The sequence below is a fragment of the Rhododendron vialii genome, chromosome 4a (genome assembly GCF_030253575.1).
Source record: "Rhododendron vialii isolate Sample 1 chromosome 4a, ASM3025357v1".
NCBI lineage: Eukaryota > Viridiplantae > Streptophyta > Magnoliopsida > Ericales > Ericaceae > Rhododendron > Rhododendron vialii.
The window spans coordinates 35,188,700-35,196,335 of NC_080560.1; positions in this window are offsets into that span (position 1 = coordinate 35,188,700).

A 7,636-nucleotide genomic window follows, 5' to 3' on the forward strand; every position below is an offset into this window, starting at 1 on the left:
CTCAAAAATAATGTAAATAATTTTTCAATTTTTTTTGCATCGTATAAAAGATTTCATCGAGATCTTTCAAACAAGATCTCATCGAGATCTTTCAAACAAGATCCATAATGCATATTTTTAGATTTCAATAAACTTATAATTTTTGAGTTTGAAATTGCCTAATTAAAAAATAAGGGCTTAAAACTCGTTCTGGAACGGGGCCTAGTTTACAAGAGTACTCCTTGATGGCTACTCATCTACTACAAATTAATTATACATGATAGAATTATTTGGCATATTAATAGAAATGTCTTTTTCATCGTTTACGGTTTACCTAACCCAATTTACTATCTTTTATCCATTGAGCCCTGTTTGTTTGTGGCATAGGTTCTTCACAATCTACACAATACACATGAATTTTTTTTTCCCCATTTATATAGAATGCTTTCTTGGGGTTAAATTTCATAATTTATGTGAAATTTATGAACTAAGTTCCAAACCTATAACAATTTTACTAATTTTAAATTGTTTCATTTGACATGCTAAAATGACAAGAATTCAAGATTATAAAAATCTAGTGCCGATACGATGTGTCACACTAGGGGATCGACGCAAATTTTGACTAAACAATTTCACCGGAAAACTATTATCTGCAAACACTTAAAGACCATAAGAGTGTCAAATGAGGTTGAAGAATAGTTCTTCATTCTAAGTTTTGAACTATTTGTTTGAAAACACTCCTTAACTTTTTTTTAATGTTTTTTTAAAAAAAAAATTTGCCGGAGAAATAGAGAATGCTACCGTATAGGTTTTTCCATCTTGTTAGGTGGCCAAGGGCAAAAGTATTCTGCAGATATTGTAGCTTCTGGTTTAAATGTAACATTCTCACAATCATGAAGAACTATAGTATTTATTTTTTTATTTTTTATTTTTTGTCATTTCGTTAATCCTAATCTACTCTATCTTAGGAGACTTGGGGAGGGAGATGGGTGCTACGGGAATTGAACCCTGTCCATGTGCATGATACTACAATGGAGACACCAACTGTACTCCACTCCACTTGCGAAGAATTATAGGATATGAAAGCATTCACTTTTTTGTAACTGGGTTTTCCTTTGGCTTTGAGTAAAAGTTGCTGTAGTAAACAATTTTGTGGGGGCCAAAATATGAGGTATATGTATTTTTCTTTTTAAAAAAAATACTGTTAATTATAATATCCATTTGGGTTCCACAATACTTGCAGTATTATAATGACACTTGGCTTCAACATTTGATATAATTACAGGGTTTATATCAGTCAATAACTTGATTTACAAACCAATTCCAACCTCTTGCTTAAGGGATTATTATTAAATATAAACTCTCATTTTTTTTGAGGAACTGGGTAAAATTACTGTGGGTACAGCATTTGGTATAGACCAAATAGCGTGGGACTCGTCTTGAAATTCCACATAAGTGATTTGAGCCGTTCGGTTTGTTTAAAACGTCATTTTAAGAGTCTCCATAAAATCAACTAATTAGAATATTTGTAAGTGTTTTATCGATTTTCGTGCCTGGGACACAAATTGAATTAATCGATCAAAACTTTATGGAGAATGCTAGATACAAAGAAAACTTACCCCGAAAGTATCCCGAAAACAGCAATCAATGGTTGAGAATCACTTTGATGATTGTGTCACACACATCAAAGTGAATCTCAACCATTAGCTGATCTTTTCGAGATAGTTTCGGAATAAATTTTCTTTGTTCCTAGCATTTCTGAAACTTTATTGATATCCAAATTAATGAACTGATGTCTTACATTGACTGTTGAAAAATATATTTTCAAAAAATTGAATAGCTCCGATCATTCATTCATGTGATCTTGAAATGAATCCCAGGTGTACCCAAAGCTTTTTTTATCCTCCGTGTACCCATAGTTGGGCTCGCAATTATGATGTGGGGAAACTATATGCACTTGTAGAATATACTCAGAATAAAACGTCCGATACCATCATTACAACTTCAAATTCCAACCTTGTACTTTTTAAGTAAAGGCAATGTCACTGCCACCTTTATCTTCACTTGTATATGAGCTTGTGACATTTATATCTTGCTCCTTTTATGTACTTTTAAGTGGAGTACGAAGACCAAAAGTAAATTTGGTCCATTAAAAATAGGGGACCAAAAATAAGTTTGCAGTACAAAATTCCTCCAAACTAAAAAGGACGGTGGATTACTCAAACTCAAAGATTCTCCAAAAAAATACAAAAAGTGAAGAAAAAATAGAATAAATTACAAAATCTCCACTTAATGTGTCACATTTATCCTCTATTTTAAAGAAATAGAGGTGGAATGGAAATGCCCTTAAAACTTCTTTTTTTAGGGGTGGTTTTGACTTCAAATTTACTCCAAATATTAATGCAAGGCGCTTGTGGAGGTTGTTTTAAACCATCTCCAACCTTTACTTTGAATTTGTGTCAGTCAAAAATTTTTTTTTTAAGGTTAATGAGACAAATTGACACTCCAAATTTTACACCTATACTTTTTCCTCTCCAACCATAACTTCAAATTTGGAATCGTCCAAATTTTTATTTTTATTTTAAAGTTTTTCTCTCAAATGGTCACATTTTTCAAGAAACAAGCCTTTAAAAATGGCATGGTCATGTCAAATCCATGTAGTATTTGACCCTTCAAATGACATTAGAATGGAGCTGGTGTTGACTTTAAAAATGATATCTACTTCGCCACACAGGATTAAAGGCTCCCATTGAAAATGGGCTGCTATTAAGGCCCCGTTCCAACTAACCTTTCTTTTTAAAAAGTTCTTTTTCTTCAATTTTCAAATTCAAATATAATGAAAATAAAAAATAATTTTTTAATTTTTCTTGCACCGTATAAAAGATCTCAATGAAATCTATCAAACAAAATCCATATTGGTAAGAAAATTATTTGCATAAATATATAATTTTTGGGCTTGAAATTACCTTCCTTTTTTCAAAACCTTCTTTTTTTAGAGTTGGAACACCCCCTAACTTCCCGGGCCATCTATGCACTAATAGCGTTCAATCTTGCAGATCTAGTCTTTGATCGACTCTTTGTAGATATATAGTTCCACACAGATCCCTCCTAGTATATTTGTGTAATACCCTCTAAGTTAAGTATAATCGTTTCCACTAATGTAAATGCATATATTTCATGATTTCGCATAAATATATTTTTATCAATATGTAGTATAGGTTATGTCAATATATATAACATGACCTTTGCATTATAGTTTGTCGGTCAATTGATTCCACATGCCCCACGTCCATGGCTCATATAAAAGTTAAGAAAATGCAATTCCCACAATACAAAATCTAGTTAGTACATTTCTCAGGATCCGGGGTGATGTAGTGCACGTGTAGGGTAGTACACAATCGTCGATCTCATCAATCAACAGTTCACATTAAAAATCGATTTATGACCGGTAATAAATGATTCTTACCGGTCATAATTAAAAATCATATCTCAACCATACATTGTCAAGATTGATGGCTCATGTGCGCCCTATAGGGTGCCTTGCACTACCGGATTTCCCAATCCCATTTCTCATAGGGGGAGTTTTGATGATCTCCAATACAAAGTGTCCATTTGTTTGAACTGATGTCAACGTCAAATTAGATTAATTATTTCAGCAAAAGTACATATATTCCGTGTTTAATTAAAATTCTTACAAGCAGAATATTATAAATCTACATCGGGCATAAAAATTTAAAAAGTGTATGGGTATGTGATATAATTGTGGTATTTTTAGTCACATCGGTATAATTAATCGCATCCGATAATATATCCATTCGACTCATATATATTTTCTTTCACTATTAATTCTATCAAACAAAGAAGCCGAAAAGTTTGTTAAGAAAACAATCCAACAGCTTCTCCCAAATGATGATTGATTCAAGCTCAACGCACTATATATAAAAAAATACAAATCCTGTCGGGCCGAACATAGCATAAGGGATCCACACTCCACAGTCATCATTATGGTGAGCAGAGCATATATTTAGGATCGGAACAATTACAAATTGTTTACAATAATAATAATTGATAAGAGTATGCCATGGGCATGGAATTATCGTCATAATTTTTAATGGATCTCATTTTTTTTTAATCATGTAATGGATATCATGTCAAAAGGGTAATCGAAAAATATTCAAAAGCTCCAACACTTGTGAGCGGTCGACGAAGGTATGTGAAGGGGATGTGGCACATGTCACCTCAGCTTTCAAAAAAATAATGTATTTTACACTAATAAAAATCCCGGACAACTTGATTTTTTAACACGATTGATGAAACAACAATAATTAACAAAATACTCATCATTAAAACAATAATCTCGATAACTTTCACGTAAATACCTCGGGATAGTTGAACCATCTGCCTTAATTCTTTTTAACAAAAAAATAAATAAAGCCCAAAACAAGTCTAATTTTATGTTTAACCGCTTCCTTCGAATTTTTACGAATAACTTACATAATAAACAATAATGAACTCTCATCGAACTGTGTCACGCCTCACCCAAATCCTGGCTCCGTTTCTGACTCTTGTGGTTCTTGTCCCCCTTTTTTTAGGTGTAGATGGATCCCAAAAGAGAGTATTTTGTTTTTTTTAATTCATGTGGTCGATGAGAATAGCTCCATATGTTTGAAGAATGGTGAATGACGTGTGGGCCCAATGTGGCCCATACCCCCCGGCCGACGACATGGAGCATATATACTACTACATACCAGCTGGTTCCTCAATTAGCAATAGAAATGTCGTACATCTTTTAATTTCTTTTGTTTGGTGAAATATATGTAGTTTTTTTTTTTTTATTTCTCGACAAACGAAACTTTTATAAAACTCAAAATGGGTTACATATATCGAGACGAACACCGAAATCAAATACACGCTTAGGAGTTCAGACGAAAAAAAGAAAAGAGAGAGACCGAAAATGAACATCCAATAGAGAGTTAGTTGGATCCACTCCTCAGATATACATTACAAATTCACTTTTCTGATTCCATCAAAAAGCCCTTAAACTCCTCAACAATATATATCTTAATATTGAATTTCACCTTAATCTACACGGCGACTCTGAAATTATCAACTTCACCAGTATCTGTAGTTGGTTTACTAATTAACTCAAAAAGTCTACACACACAGCAATCTGTGCACAGATTGTGCACAAATTTTATTGTGGGATCCACCATGGGTCCCACACAAATCATTCGAACCGTTTATTAAATGTAAAATATTTTTTCAAGTGACCCACGTAAAAAATAAGCTCAATCCAATACCTATAGGTGCTCGATCCAACCATATAACTTTTCATTATCCGAAAATCTAAATGAAAAGTTAAATTGTTGGATGAAGCACCTATAGGTATTGGATTGAGCTTATTTTTTACGGAGACCCTTGAAAAAATGTTTTACATTTAATGCACGGCTCGGATGATTTGTGTGAAACCCATAGTGGGCTCCACAATAAAATCTGTGCACAATCTGTGCACAGATCTGCTATGTGTGTAGCAACTCTCTAACCTAATTAACTAGAGTTAACCTACCTGGTTAACCTCTATGATTTGATTGATTTCTAGTACTCGAGGTTGAGGGCTGCTTTTTCCCCCTCCCCCTTGACACCCCACCCCCGGCCCCACACCCCATTTTCCATATTACCCCCTCCCCTCCCCCCCGTTCTCCTGCTCCCCCCCCCCCCCTCCTTCTATTTACTTTTTTTTTCCTCCCTTCTTCTCCTGCTTCTCACCTCCGCCCATTTACTTTTCTTTTTTTTTTTTCCCTTTTTTTTTTCTTTTTGTTTCTTTTCGGCTGGATTTTTTTTTTCGTTTTTTTTCTCTTTATTTCCTTTTATTTCCTTCCATTTTGAATCTTTTTTTTATTTTTCAATTATTTTCTTTATTTATTTCTTTTCCCATTTACCTCCCTTCTTATTTTTTTTTGGTTAACTCAAATTCTATTTTCAATTAAGAGTACAATTAGTGTTCGGAAACTAATTACGAAATGTATTTTGCAAATGACATACTAATCCAAAATACAAATGTTATATTTAGGATTATTATTTTTTAACTATAGTACAATTTAATAAATTTGTTAACCATTATTTAGCATAAATCCTATTAACTGATTCAGTAGTATGTTGCTTCAAATCACGTCTCTACTCTATAGGATTGCAAATGACTGGTTTCTATTTTTTTTATAACTAAAACGGAAACGTTTTAGGGGCTTCGTAGGGGCTACTGTGCCAATGAGGGCAGTTGATGTAAAGACCCGTATTTTAGGCCTATATTTTTTTTTATATAATTGTACGGCTTGTCGAGATAAACGGTGTGGATATATGGAATGGCGTATTTGTGGAAGGATATAAAGGTAAATAGATGAGAGTTGCATGTGTGAGTGTGTGGTGTGAGGGCATGGGATTATTTCCCTCACCTCTATTATTCCCAGGGAACATCTTTCCCCTTTTCATTTTTTTTTTCTTCTTCTTTCTCTCGGCTGTCTCTCTCTCGGCTCTCCCTCTCTCTCGACACACACACTCTCTTTTTCCCTCTCCAACCCGGACTCAAAACCCATGGTAAATAACCTCCAAACCTTCATCCATTCACGTTGTTGAGCTTGAAATTTCGTGGGTTTCGCTCGGAGGAGGAGATTCGGTTGATTTTGAAGTTTTCGGAGTCTAGGGCTTGATCAATCGCTTGGGTTTCGATCGAATCACTTGAGGTAGGGAATTCTACCTCTCTTTATATGTTTTATGAGTGATTTAGTGCATAAATCGTGCTTGTAATGTTGTGTTTGAGTTTGGATTGAAAATTCGTAGTTGCTGTCAGAATTGTCTGTTTTTCCTGGTTTCCTACCGGTAGGCCCGTCCCTTCTACCGGTAGAACGTTGTTACTTTACCAGAAAATCGATTCCCTACCGGTAGGAACTCTTCACCTACCGGTAGAACGATTGAGAAATTCCTTCGTAACCAGCTCAAACGTACAGCAGCAGCTCAAAAGCTGCTCAACGTATCGAACTTCTACCGGTAGGGATTCCTTACCTACCGGTAGGTCAAGCACAAATTTGAACGTTGGCCTTTCTGTTCCCAAGTTCTACCGGTAGGACTTGCTTGCCTACCGGTAGGTTACGTGAATTGGAGTTTCTACCGGTAGGACTTGTTCACCTACCGGTAGGTCTAGGTTTTATCGGAATGTTAGCCTTTCTGTTTTCAAGTTCTACCGGTAGGACTTGCTTGCCTACCGGTAGGAGACTAGAAGTTTCACCTGCTTTCACCTGCTTATTTGAGCTGCTGCAGTATCTTTCAGCTGCTTTCCTATATCTTTCAACTTGCATGTCAAAGCCTCTCATCGACTCTAATGAGCTTGTTTGTGTATTCTTCCAAGTGTTTTGATGAGTATTACTCATTTCTCACTTAGAGTGGCATCCAATGGACTAGAGTGAACATGTCTAGGGATTCGATGAGTAGTGTTGCAATCCGTTCCCTCTCTCGATTCGTAAATTTCTTAGATTCGTTTAGTACATGCTTTTACGGACTCCAAGTATAGAAACTAGATGATCAGGCATCGTAAAGTCTAGTCATGGGTTACTATGTGGCGTGTGAAGGTACGGGAAATGTACTTAGAGGTACGGTGAGGACGCGT